Source organism: Pan paniscus, chromosome 13, assembly GCF_029289425.2.
Source record: "Pan paniscus chromosome 13, NHGRI_mPanPan1-v2.0_pri, whole genome shotgun sequence".
NCBI lineage: Eukaryota > Metazoa > Chordata > Mammalia > Primates > Hominidae > Pan > Pan paniscus.
In genome coordinates, this window is record NC_073262.2 from 121,567,770 (window position 1) to 121,582,004 (window position 14,235).

Genomic DNA, 14,235 nt, shown 5'->3' on the forward strand with positions numbered 1-14,235 from the left:
GAACCAGGTTTCTCACTATTGGAGAAAGAAGTGAAAAATATGGGCCAGTCACAGTGGCTCACGTCTTAATCCCCATAATCCCAGCACTTTGGGAAGCTGAGGTAGGATCACTTGAGCCCGGGAGTTCAAGAACAGCCTGGGCAACATGGTGAAACCCCATCTTTACAAAAAATAAAAATAAGCTGGGTGGGATGGCAGATGCCTGTAGTCCCAGCTACCTGGGAGGCTGAGGTGGGAGGATGGCTCGAGTCCAGGATATCAAGGCTGCAGTGATTCATGTTCATGCTACTGCACTCCAGTTTGGATGACAGAGAGAACCCCTGCTTCAAAAAACAATCCACCCCCTCCACCACCAAAATGGAAAGAGATGAAACTAGAGTGAATGCTGGAGTATTGGATTAGAATTAGAGGTATCAGTGTGAACTTAAAGTTTTCAGTATACATAGATGGATATAGAAGTGTGTGTGTGGAGTATATTTCTTAGGTCTGTCCACTGAGTGGGGCTAGGAAGAGCAACACCCCAATAGCAATGAGCATATCTAGCATCCAGATCTTAGTTTCTAAACACCTTTCTTTCCTAACAGGAACCAGGGTTCCTTAGAGAAATGGTTGGTTCTAGGCCTGAAGGAAGGAAAAATACAAGATAAACCTAGAATACTTTACTGTGCCAGAGAATGAAGAAATGCTGAAAGAATAATATCTATTCTGTCAAAGAGACATAGAAACCAGCTTGAAGGAGCTCCCATTGGCCAAATCTGGGACAATTTGAGCATTGAAATAAGGATAGTAAGAGATTATAACACATTAAATAAAATGGGAATCCACGAATCCATTTGATAAAAATAAATAAATTAATTCAAAATTTTATGAGTAATTTTACTTAGTTTCAAAGCATCTTGCCAAGGGAAAAAGTGTGACTTTACAGTGGAGAAGCTAGCAGATACCATCTTCATCAAGTGATCAAGGTTAAAATCACCAATGAAGAGACATAACAGCTAAGTGCAATGTGGGATCCTGGATTGGTTCAAGGAACTGAAAAATAACATTAGTGGGACAGTTGGTGAAATTTGAATAGATGTGTAGACTATTTAGCAGTAATATTTCAAAGTCAGTTTCTTGTTTTGATCATTAGTTACATTGTGGTTGGCAGGAAAAAGTCCTTGCAATGCACTGAATGTTTATGTTCCCCCGGCCCCCAAATTCATTTGTTGAAATCCTAACCCCCAAGATGATGATATTAGAAAGTGGGGCCTTTGGGAGGTGAATAAGGTTACAATGGAAAGATAGCTGTCTGTGAGGAATTGGGCCCTCAGCAGACAAGAAAGCTGCCAGGACCTTGATCTTGGACTTCCCAGCCTCCAGAATTTTGAGAAACAAATTTCTGTTATTTATAAGCCACCCAATTTATGCTAGTTTGTTATAGCAGCTTGAATGAACTAAGACATTCTTTGTGGTAGGAAATGCATTCTAAAATATTCATGAATAATGAGGCATCATGTTGACAACTTATCCTCAAACAGGTTAAGCAAAAATGTTCTTTATACTGTTTAAAAAAAAAAGGAAAGATATAATTATTCTGGACTTGGGAGAATGTTTATCTGATGTGCTGGTGCATGAAGCAGGGAGGGCTGCATTACTTCCTGGAGGAATGAAGTCTTACCCAGAATGATGCTTTTACTGTAATCTGTGCAGGCTCTAACTGAATTCCTTGAGGGTAGGGCCTGTGTTATTTAAAGGTGAAAGAATAGGCTTTGTGGGGCCTGAAGGTTATACATTCAGGAGGGCTCTTCTTAAGAAAGAGATTATAAAATTACGAGTATAATATTAGGCAGTAAAATGATTATTTATTTAGGACAAGAAAAGAAATCATGTCAAATTATAACTTCTATAAAGCTCACAAATATTGCAAACACCACAAAATCCATTTAAAAAAACCCTCTTTGATTGGTTAACTGCTTAGCCTATCCCTCTATAATACTTTTTGGGTTTTCATTTTTTTTTGAGACAGGATCTTGCTCTTTGGCCCAGCCTGGAGTGCAGTGGTGGGATAACAGACCACTCCAGCCTCGACTTTCTGGGCTAATGCAATCCTCCTATCTGAGCCTCCTGAGAAGCTAGGACTGCAGGTGTGCACCACCATACCTGGATAATTTTTTAATTTTTTTGTAGAGATAGGGCCTCACTATGTTGCTCAGGCTGGTCTTCAACTCCTGGGCTCATATGATCCTCCTGCCTTGGCCTCCCAAAGTATTGAAATTACAGGTATGAGCCACTGTACCTGATCTGTAACACTTTTTTTTAAACACATTTCTTGGCTTCATACTCTGTGATTACATCTTCATATGATATCAATTTGATAATATCAGCATCTTAAACTAAAAATACAATTCAGTCTTTCCTCTAGCATGGGCAATCAAAATTTGTTTTAAAAAATTATTATTCATAGCTTTAAAAAATTTGCTTTGGTTTCAAAAACTCATTGATAATGTTACATAAATGTTTAAGATTGTTATCTAGTTTGGGAAACTGCTACCAAGTTTCTTCCATATATGAGCTGTATGACTTAAAGACATAACCGACTATATTCCTGACAAGTAAGAAGTTCCATTTTTTTGTATGAGAACTGAATTCTCCATGTACAATTTTACGCACCCAATAATTAAAGGAGCCTTCCACAGATAAGTGTCTGGCGCCACACATTTCAAACCTTGTTTGCCTTCCTTACTCAGACACTTCTGGTGCTGGGCATTGTAGGACATACCCATTTTGCAACACAACCTCTTATCCTACTTTGCTTCATGATGCTGGGTCAGGTGGCAAAGCGAGTAGGCACTGGTCATATCCCTAGAAGACACTCTCATACCAGTATATCAAGCAATAATTAACTACACATAGGAACATTTGCAGAATATACAACTAGAGCTCACTATATAGATTGAATGGTGGCCTCCCAAAAGGATACATTTGTGTCCTAACCTGTAGAACCTGCAAATGTGACCCAACTTGGTAAAAGATTTTTGTAGATTTAATTATCTTGAGATAATGATCATCCTGGATTTAGAGTGGGCTCTAAATCTAGTGACAGTTGTCTTTAAAAATCTTTTTTTAATAAAAAATAATTTTTTTTAGAGACAGGCAAGAGAGCCACAGAGGAGAAAGTGATGTGAAGACAGAAGCAGGGATTGGAGTGATCCATCTACAAGCCAAGAAATACCAATGGTTGCTGCCAGCCACCAGGATCTAGGAGAGTGGCATGGAACAGATTTTCCCTTAGAGCTTCCAGAAAGAACTAACCCTGTCAACACTGTGATTCTGGACTGTGAGAGAGAAATTTCTATTGTTTTAAGCCATCAAGTTTGTGGTAATTTGTTATGGCAACCGTAGGAAACATCACCCAGTAAATCCAAATTAAATAGTATCCCAATTTTTGCTTGATACCAGAAATGGCTGTAGTGTTTCAACACCCTCTAGCATAAGAGAATTGTAACAGGGGAAGCTGGTGTGGAAACAGACAGCAGTCTGAACCAGTTTGGACAAAAATACTGGTCTTGCAAATTTTAGAAAAAGCACACAACCTCTGAACACATGACTAGGGCCCCTTCCAGGACCTTAGAAGGGGCCCGGCCAAGGGAGAGTCCCTGAAGCTTATGTTTAATACATTTTACAGAAGAGCTGCCTCGGTGTAGGAAGCAGTGTAGTGTTGCAAAGACAAGCTCTGGAGCCAGACACCCTGGGTTCAAATCCCAATTTCACAACTATCTAGCTGTTGACTTGAGAGAAGTTACTTAGCCTTTCTGTGCCCCAATTTCTTCCTTCGTAAAATATAAATGGCAGTAGCACTATCTGCCTCATAGGGTTGTTTACCTGGTGAAGTAACATGATACACATAAGGCACATTGTATATCTATCTATCTATCTATCTATCTATCTATCTATCTATCTATGTATCTATCTATCTATGTCACACACAAAGAACAGTATATGCCCCATGGTATGCACTCAAGATAACTTAACCACTTTATTATTTATTCAACAAGTGTCTGTTGTTCTCTTCTTTGTGTCCACATGTATTCAGTGTTTATCTCCCACTTATAAGTGAGAATATGTGGCATTTAGCTCTCTATTTCTGTGTATATTCACTTAGGATAATGCTTCCAGCTCCATCCATGTTGCTGCAAAGTACATGATCCCATTCTTTTTATGGCTGCATAGTATTCCATGGTGTATATGTACCACATTTTCTTTATCCAGCCCACTGTTGATGGGCATTTAGGTTGATTCCATGTCTTTGATATTGTGAATAGTGCTGCAATGAACATATGAATTTATGTGACTTTATAGCAGAACAACTTATATCCTTTGGGTATATGCCCAATAATGAAATTGCTGGTTACAATGGTAGCTCTGTTTTAAGTTCTTTGAGAAATCTCCAAATTGCTTTTCACAGTGGCTGAATTAGTTTACATTCTCACCAGTGTATAAATATTTCCTTTTCTCCACAACATCATTAGCATCTGTTATTTTTTGACTTTTTTTTTTTTTTTTGAGATAGGGTCTCACTGTCACCCAGGCTGGAGTCCAATGGCATGATTGCAGCTCACTGCAACCTCTGCCTCCTAGGTTCAAGTGATCCTCCCACCTCAGCCTCCCAAGTAGCTGGGACCACAGGTGCATGCTACCACACCTAGCTAAGTTAAAAAAAATTTTTTTTTGTAGAGATGGGGTCTCACTGTGTTGCCTAGTCTGGTCTTGAACTCCTCCCACCTCAACCACCAAAGTGCTGGTATTACAGGCATGAGCCTCTGTACCCAGTGACTTTTTAATAGCCATTCTGATGGATGTGAGATGGTATTTCATTATTATTTTGATTTGCATTTCTCTAGTGATTAATGATGTTGAACATTTTTTCATATGGTTTTTCCACATGTATGTCTTCTTTTAAGATGCGTCTGTTCATGTCCTTTGCCCATTTTTAATTGGGTTGTTTGTTTTTGCTTATTGATTTAAGCTCCTTATAGATTATGGATATTATACTTTTGTGGATGTATAGTTGGCAAATATTTCTCCCATTCTCTAGGTTATCTGTTTACTCTTTTGATAGCTTCTTTTGCTGTACAGGAGCTCTTTAGTTTAATTAGTTCCCATTTATCAATGTTTGATGTTGTTACAATTGTTTTTGGTGTCTTCTCATAAAATCTTTTCCAGGGCCTATGTCCAGAATGTATTTCCTATGTTTTCTTCTAGAGTTTTTATAGTTTTAGGTTTTACATTTAAGTCTTTAATCCATCTTGAGTTGATGTTTGTATATAGTGAAAGGAAGGGATCCAGTTTCAATCATGGCTAGCCAGTTATCCCAGCAACATTTATTGAATAGGGAGTACTTTCCCCATTGCTTTTGTTGACTTTGTTGAAGACAGACAATTGTAGGTGTGTGGCTTTATTTCTGGGTTCTTAAGCCTGTTCCATTGGTCTGTGTGTCTGTTTTTGTTACCATGCTATTTTGGTTACTGTAACCTTATGGTATAGTTAGAAGCCAGGTAGTATGATGCCTTCAGCTTTGTTCTTTTTGCTTAGGATTGCGTTGGCTATTTGGTCTCTTTTTGGTTCCATATGAATTTTAGAATTTTTTTTTCTAATTCTGTGAAAATGTGCTTGGTAGTTTGATGGGAATAGCATTGAATCTGCAAATTGCTTTGGGCAGTATGAGCATTTTAACACTATTGATTCTTCCAGTCCATGAGCATGGAATATTTTTCCATTTGTTTGTGTCATCTCTGATTTCTTTCAGCGGTGTTATCTTGTTGGACAGATTTTTTACCTCCTTGGTTAGCTGTATTAATAGGTATTTTTTGTGGTTATTGTGAATAGGATTGCATTCATGATTTGGCTCTCAGCTTGACTGTTGTTGGTGTATAGAAATGCTACTGATTTTTGTACATTGACTTTGTATACTGAAACTTTGCTGAAGATGTTTATAGATCTAGGAGCTTTTGGGCAGGGACTATGGGGTTTTCTAGGTATAAAATCATCTGCAAAGAGAGATAGCTTGACTTCCTCTCCTCCTATTTGGATGCCTTTTTTCCCTTTCTCTTGACTGATTACTCTGGCTAGGACTTCCAGTACTATGTTGAATAGGATGAAATGTATTTAAAAGAGCAAGTTGGATAGAGGAATAGATATGTGATAAAGCAAATATAGTAAAAGGTTGATTATAGACTTGAGGTGGCAAATAGATGTGTTTTCACTGTACAAATCTCTCAATTTTTCTGTATATTTGAAAGTTTTCATAATTAAATGTTGGTAAAACAAATAGCCACACAAATGAACACTGTGCATCCACTAAAAAATGTTTTAGGCCACGTACAGTGGCTCACAACTATAATTCCAGCACTTTGGGAGGCTAAGGTGGGAGGACTGCTTGAGCCCAGAAGTTTGAGACCAGCCTGGGCAACATAGTGAGACCCTGTGTCTACAAAAAAATTTTAAAAATTCACTGGACGTGGTGATGCGCCCCTGTAGTCCCAGTTACTCAGGAGGCTAAAGAGGGAGGATTATTTGAGCTCAGGAGGTGAGGTTGCAGTGAGCCATGATTGTGTCACTGTACTCCAGCCTGGGCAACAGAGCAAGACACTGTCTCAAAAAAAAATGTTTTAGTAGACTATTCCAACAGAAAGATTTATATAAACTGAAAAAAGTAGGGTTCAAAACAGTAATTACAGTTTACACTGCTTTATTTATGTGCAGGTGGAAGAATGTACACTGGGAACAGCACATGCAAAAGTCCTGGGCAGAAGCTGGTCTGGAGGATTTGAGGAACTGCAAGGAAGCAGCAACGACTAGAGAGGCATGAGGGAAAAAAAAGGCAGTAAATGAGGTCATGAAGATGATGGAAGGGGGCAAGGTCGGATTAGCTGGTTTGGTTCTCTATTTCTGCATAAGAAACTATCTCAAGTTTTGTGGCTTAAAACAACCACCTTTTTGTATCTCACAATTGGTGGATCAGGAATTTGGACAAAATTCAACTGGGCATTTTTTTCTGCTCTACTAGCATCAAATAAGGTCACTCTGATGTTCACTGGCAGATGGGTTGGTCTGTAGGATTCCACTTGGTTTCACTCTCATGTTTGGTGCCTGGGGGAGATAGCTGGAAGGCTGGGTTCAGCTAGGCCCCTCTTCCTCTCCATGTAGTCTCAGGGCCTCTCCATGTGGTCTCTATTAGAATAGCTGGATTTCTTACATGGTGTCTCAAGGTTCCAAGAGCAAGTGTTTCAAGAGACAGGAAATAGAAAATGCCAGTCTTCTAAGGCCTGGACACAGAAACAGACACAGTGGCACTTCTGCCATATTTCTAGTAGAGACGGGGTTTCACCACGTTGGCCAGGCTGGTCTCGAACTCCTGACCTCAGAGATCCACCTGCCTTGGCCTCCCAAAATGCTGGAATTACAGACATGAGCTACCGCGACTGGCCACTTCTGCCATATTTCATTGGTCAAAGAAGTCATGGAAGGGGAGATAGCAATATACCTTTCAATGGGAAGAGTGTCAAATAATTTGTGACTATCTTTAATCTACCAATAGGCCCTTGTAGGTCATAGTAAAGACTTGGGATTTTCCTCTATCAGAGATGGGAGCCGTTGGAGGGTGTTAAATAGAAGAGTGACATGATCTGGCTTTCATTTTAACAGGACCACTCTATCTACCATTTTGAGAAAGCACTGCAGGTAGGGAAGAAGTAGGAAGAACCGTTAGGGGGCTATTGCAATAAACCAAGCAAGAGATAGTGGTGGCTTGGGCCAGGGTGGAGGCAAAGGAGGTAGTGAGCAGTGGTTGAATTCTGGATATATTTTGCAGGCAGAACCATACAGATTTGCTGATGCATTAAATGTGGGTGTGAAATAAAAAGAGGAGTCAAAGATAACTCCAAAACATTCATCTGAGATTTAGTAAACTAGAATTACTGTTAACGGAGATGGGAGCAGCAGCAGGAGCAAGTGGGCAGGGAGTATCAGGAGTTGGTTTTGGCCATGTTGAAATGCCTATAATACATCCAAGTGGAGATCTCAAGTAGGTCTGGTGTTTAAAAGAGAGATCCAGGTTGGAGACGTAAATTTGAATGTCATCAACATATGGGTGAATTTCACCTAGAAAGAGGATACAGAGAGAAGAGCTCCAAGGACTGAGCCTGGAGCCTCCGACTCCATCTTTTCCTCTTGCCAATCCCCCTTGGTGTCTCTGGTCACAAAAAAGTTGATATTTCAGATGTTGCTTCCAGGCCACTGCTCTTCCAGTCTTTTGTGAAAGCCTAAACTAATTAAGATCATGCTGGGGAAGTGAAAGCTGCAGAGGTTTTTGGGAAGAGAGAGGCAGGAGCTGCGACAGGTGAGGGGTGATAACACCAAGCCTAGGAGGGGCCAGAGGCTGGCTTGCTAATGAGCATCAGGAGAGTGGCTCTAAATTAGCTGGGCATGGTGGTGCGTGCCTGTGGTCCCAGCTGCACAGGAGGCTGAGGTGGGAGGATCACTTGAGTCCAGGAGGTTGAGGCTGTAGTGAGCCATTATCACACCACTGCATTCCAGCCTCAGCAAGACTGTCTCAAAAAAGAAAAAAAAGAGAGAGAGAGAGTGAGTGTGGCTCTTATCTAGGAAGAAGGCTACACAAAGAGTCACCCAGACCAGACTTGACCCCTTGGGGTTCCCAGCCTTAGTAAAAAGTTCTGTACTGATTAGATAAATAGACAAGTCTAAGAGAAAAGAGCTCAGAAATAGACCACACAAATGTGGAAAATGTATTCATGAGAGAGGTGGCACTGAAAATCAGTGGGAAAAAGGGCTAATCCATAAATGGTGCTGGGAAAAGAGGCTTTCCATTGTTTAAGAAGAAAAAATCCCTAATTCACACTCAAATAAAAACACATAGCTTCAATAAACAAATGTAAGCCTTAAAACTTTTAAAAACCTTTTAAAGTTCTAGGTTTAGGAGAATATTGATTTCAAATGAGGGAAGGACTTCTAAAATTAGATATGCAAACCTTAAAGGAAAAGATACATAACACGTAAAAAACTTCCACTCATCAAAAGACACTCTTTTTTTTTTTTTTTGGAGACAGAATTTCACTCTTGTTGCCCAGGCTGGAGTATAACGGCGTGATCTCAGCTTACGGCAACCTCTGCCTCCCAGGTTCAAGCAATTCTCCTGCCTCAGCCTCCTGAGTAGCTGGGATTACAGGCATGTGCCACCATGCCCAGCTAATTTTGTATTTTAGTAAAGACGGGGTTTCTCCATGTTGGTCAGGCTGGTCTCGAACTCCCAACCTCAGGTGATCTGCCCGTCTCGGCCTCCCAAAGTGCTGGATTACAGGCAAAAAGACACCATTTTTAAAAAAAGTAACATGTAGCCTAGGAGAAGATATAAACTACATGTAATTAACAAGGGACTGGCATTCAAGATTTATTTTTAAAAAATCTACAAGTTAAAAGAGAAGATAAACCAATCAATAGAAAATAAGCAAGAGGGCTGGGCATGGTGGGTCACGCCTGTAATCCCAGCACTTTGGGAGGCCAAGGTGTGCGGATTACGAGGTCAGGAGATCAAGACCATCCTGGCTAACACGGTGAAACCCTGGCTCTACTAAAAATACAAAAAATTAGCCGGGTGTTGTGGTGGGTGCCTGTAGTCCCAGCTACTCGGGGAGGCTGAGGCAGGAGAATGGCATGAACCCAGGAGGTGGAGCTTGCAGTGAGCGGAGATCGCGCCACTGCACTCCAGCCTGGGCAATAGAGCGAGACTCTGTCTCAAAAAAAAACAAAAAAAAAAAATCGAAAGAGATGAACAGGTAGTTAATAAAAGAGGAAATCCCAGATGGTCACAAAAGGAAGAAATACCACAAAAAGATGCTCAATACCAGCCGGGCGAAGTGATTCACGCCTGTAATCCCAGCACTTTGGGTGGCCGAGGCAGGTGAATCACCTGAGGTCATAGTTCGAGACCAGCCTGACCAACATGGAGAAACCCCATCTCTACTAAAAATACAAAATTAGCCAGGCATGGTGGTGCATGCCTGTAATCCCAGCTACTTGGGAGGCTGAGTCAGGAGAATTGCTTGAACCCAAGAAGTGGAGGTTGTGGTGAGCTGAGATTGTGCCATTGTACTCCAGCCTGGGCAACAAGAGTGAAACTCTGTCCAAAAAAAAAAAAGCTCAATTCCAGTAACAGTTGGGAAATGTCTACCTTATCAAAGAGGCCTTCCCAGATGCTATATGAAATAGAATGCTGCCTCCTCCACAGCATTTATTCCTTCAGCAAGTATTCACTGAATTCTAGGCACTTAGAATACATTTATGAACAAAAAAGACAAATATTCTGGATCTCATATTCTAGTATGTATGTGGTGAAACAAACATAATAAATGAATAAAATTATCTAGTAGTTTAGCAGATCACAAATTCCAGAGAAAAAAATGGAGCAGGGGACAGGAGATTGAGATGAGAGACTGGCGGGGCCAGGGGCAGGATGCAATTTGTGTCTTAGTTAGCTCAGGCTGCCACAACAAAATACTATAGACTGGGTAGCTGAAACGACATACATTTATTTCTTACAGTTGTGGAGGCTGGAAGTCTGAGGTCAGAATGCCAGGATGGCAGGATTCTGGTGGGGGATCTCTTCCAGGCTTGCCTGCTTTGTGTGTACTCACCTGGCAGACAGACAGCAAGCTCTCTTGGGACACTAAACCCATCAGAGGGCCCCACCCTCAGGACCTCATCTAAACCTAATTACCCCCTAAAGGCCCCAAATATCATCACATTATCATCACATTGGGTGTTAGGCCTCAACAAATGAATTTTGGGGGCCACGAATAGTCCACAGCAGACTGATTAGGGTAGACCTCATTAAGATGATGGCTTTTGACCAAAGAGTTGCATGAGGTGAGGAAGTAAGCCTTGCCTGTAACTGGGAGAGGGTGTTCCAAGTAGACAAAGACAGCCAGTGCAAAGCCAAAATGGGAGGCCAGTGTGGTGGGGACAGAGTAAGGGGTGGGGTTGAAGTGGTAAGGGCAGAGGGAAGATCATTCTGGGTCTTGTAAGCCAGTGGAAAAGCCACATGTGATTAATATATATAAATATTAATTATAATATTAATACTTTTATATAATACTTATATCAATATCTAAAAATATATATTTGTTGGCCTTTCCGACTCTACAGGGCAGGGACTTTGTCTATTTTGTTCACTGCCTGGCATGTAGAGGCACTTGATAAATATTTATTTGTTGAATAAGTAAAATTTATATATCACTACAGTGAATTATTGCCCATATATCAGAATGACCAAAATTTTAAACCTGACAATATCACAAGTTGGTGGAGATACGGAGCCATAGAAACTTGCATGCACAGGCCGGGCGCCGTGGCTCCTGCCTGTAATTCCAGCACTTTGGGAGGCTGAGGTGGGTGGATCACCTGAGGTCAGGAGTTCCAGACCAGCCTGGCCAACGTGGGGAAACCCCGTCTCTACTAAAAATATAAAAAAATTAGCTGGGTGTAGTGGCATGTGCCTGTAATCCCAGCTATTCCAGAGGCTGAGGCCGGAGAATCTCTTGAACCCAGGAGGCAGAGGTTGCTGCGAGACGAGATCGCACCATTGCAATCCAGCCTCGGTGACAAGTGACAAGGGCAAAAACTCCATCTCAAAAAAAAAAAAAAAAAATGAAAGAAAGAAAAAAGAAACTTGTATGTATTGTAGGGTGTAAGTTGGTACAACACCTTAGGAGAACAATTTAGCAAGATCTAGTAAAGTTGAATATGTATACCCAATAACCCAGCAACTCCACTGGGCATATTCCTAGAGAAATGATTGTACATGTGCACCAGAGACATAGACATATAAAATAATATTTATAACACAATTGTTTGTAATAATAAAAAATTGAAAGCAAACTAATTATCCATCACCAAGAGAACAAATAAGTAAAACTTACTACACTCATACAGTGAAATGTTATGCAGCAGGAAAAATAAAAATCAACAAGGTTATCAACAAAAATAAATCTTACAAACTTAATGTAAAGCAAAAAAAAAAAAAGCAAGTATTAGATTAATATAGTATGGTCTCACTTACATAAAGTATGAACAACTGGCCAGGTGTGGTGGCTCATGCTTGTAATCCCAGCACTTTGGGAGGCCGAGGTGGGAGGATAGCCTGAGCCCAGAAATTCAAGACCATGCTGGGCAACATAGAGACCCCATCTCTACAAAAGTTTAAAAAATTAGCCAAGCATGGTGGCACACACATCTGTGGTCCCAGCACCTTGGAGGCGGAGGCGGGAGGATTGCTTGAGTCCAGGAGATCAAGGCTGCAATGAGCCGTGATTGCACCACTGCACTACAGCCTGGGCAACAGGTTTTTGAGACCCTGCCTCAAAAACAACAACAGGCCAGGCACAGTGGCTCACACCTGTAATCCCAGAACTTTGGGAGGCCAAGGCGGGTGGATCAACTGAGGTCAGGAGTTTGAGCCCAGCCTGGACAAAATGGTGAAATCCCGTCTTTACTAAAAATACAAAAATCAGCTGGGTGTGGTGGTGAGCTACTGTAATCCCAGCTACTTGGGAGGCTGAGGCAGGATAATCGCTTAAACCCGGGAGGCAAAGCTTGCAGTGAGCTGACATTATGCCACCGCACTCCAGCCTGGGTGACAGAGCAAGACTTCGTCTGAAAACAAACAACAACAACAAAATGAAGAATTTTCTCCTAATTGATAGGTAAAGAGATAGATACAGTGACAGCTGGAATTCTAAGGTGGCCTCCATGTTTTTTTTGCCCCACGATACTCCCATAATTATGTTACATTATATGATGAAAGAGATTGTTGCAGATGTAATTAAAGTTATTAATCGGTTGGCCTTAAAATAGGAAATTTTCTGGAAATGTCCATTTTCTGGAAATGTATAGTCTTTGGAGGGAGAACAAAGTCTCCATACCAACTAAGACAGCATATCCCTCCACCTGCAATAGGATTCGTCTAAAAGTCAGATTTAATTAAAAAAAAAAGTTAAGACACTTCCTCGTACAAATTTGTACGGATTAAATGAATGAATGGAAAAAATGAAAAGATGAATTATGACTGGATGTTCAATTACCCATTGAATTCCACCAGGCGGGATAGAAAAACATTGTCCCATTGCAGAATAATACACAAACTACTTGAAAATAGCCTTGGAGTTTCTTTAAAAGGCAGGTGTGAACCATGCTGTAACCAGGTAATTGTGGTTTGATCAGAGCCCCAATCACTCCTTTGAGAAAGCTCCCCAAAGGCAGTCCAGACAAGAGGTCCTGTAGTCTTAGCCAACAAGAACTCAGGCAGCTTAAAGCTCAAACCCACCTCTGTCCCCATTTCCCCAGAGACACTGTGCTAATAGCCCTGATGATAACAAGCAGCTCTGTGTGGCTACAGCTGCCTATTACACTTGTTGTGGACAAATGTGATTCAGAAGCATGATGGACGGTAAAGCATCAAATTTCTTATTTGAGCAGGAAGCTGATACCTAAGGAATGCAGTCTTGCAGCAGCCCCGAAAGACTTGACAATTGTGCAGGCCTCAGGGAAACGACTTTTCCTTTAAGGAAGGGTCCTTGGAACCTGATGAACTCCAAACACCAGCTATGGTTTGGACTGGGAGGTTTGAGAGGATCAGAACCCGGGTTGTGGTCCACAGTGCCTCTTCCAGATTTTGTCATTAACTGACAACCAGATATTAGGGACTGCCTTCCTCATTTATTCAGACCAAACGTACGCCCCTGAAGTTACAAATTTCCACAAGGAAAATCTCCAGGCAGGAAGTTCCATTCATCAGGATATTTTTGCTTGCAAGAATTAGATTTGCAACTCAAATTACCTTAAGATTAGATAAAAGGTCAGGGGGTGGGGGCAGTGTGGATTTATGGCGTCATATAACTGTATCAGGTTTAGCTGGATCTAGGGGCTAAAATTATGTCAGGAATCTGTCCCCCCCATCTGTTGACTCTGCTTTCCTGTGCATGACTTCAGGTGGCCTTTCTCCATGTAGGGACAAGAGAGTCACCAGCAGCTCAAGGCTTTCATTCCACCAGCTTGACAACCTCAGAGGAAGGAAAGCCTCTCTTTCCCAACAGTTTCTCTAAAACTCCAAGAATTGAGTCTCATTGGCCTGATTTGGGTTACCAGCCCCTCCCTGAACCCTTGTCACTAGGATGGGAGCTG

General features: G+C 41.3%; 1 long non-coding RNA gene across 1 annotated transcript in view; it reads left to right on the forward strand.

Moving 5' to 3' along the window:
• LOC106634536 (uncharacterized) overlaps positions 1 to 5,430 on the forward strand; it is a 30,641-nt gene extending 25,211 nt beyond the window's left edge. Inside the window, exon 3 of the long non-coding RNA XR_001337905.3 lies at positions 3,130 to 5,430. This is a non-coding gene — a long non-coding RNA (uncharacterized LOC106634536). The remainder of the gene's footprint in view (positions 1 to 3,129) is intronic.
• Positions 5,431 to 14,235: the final 8,805 nt, after the last annotated feature.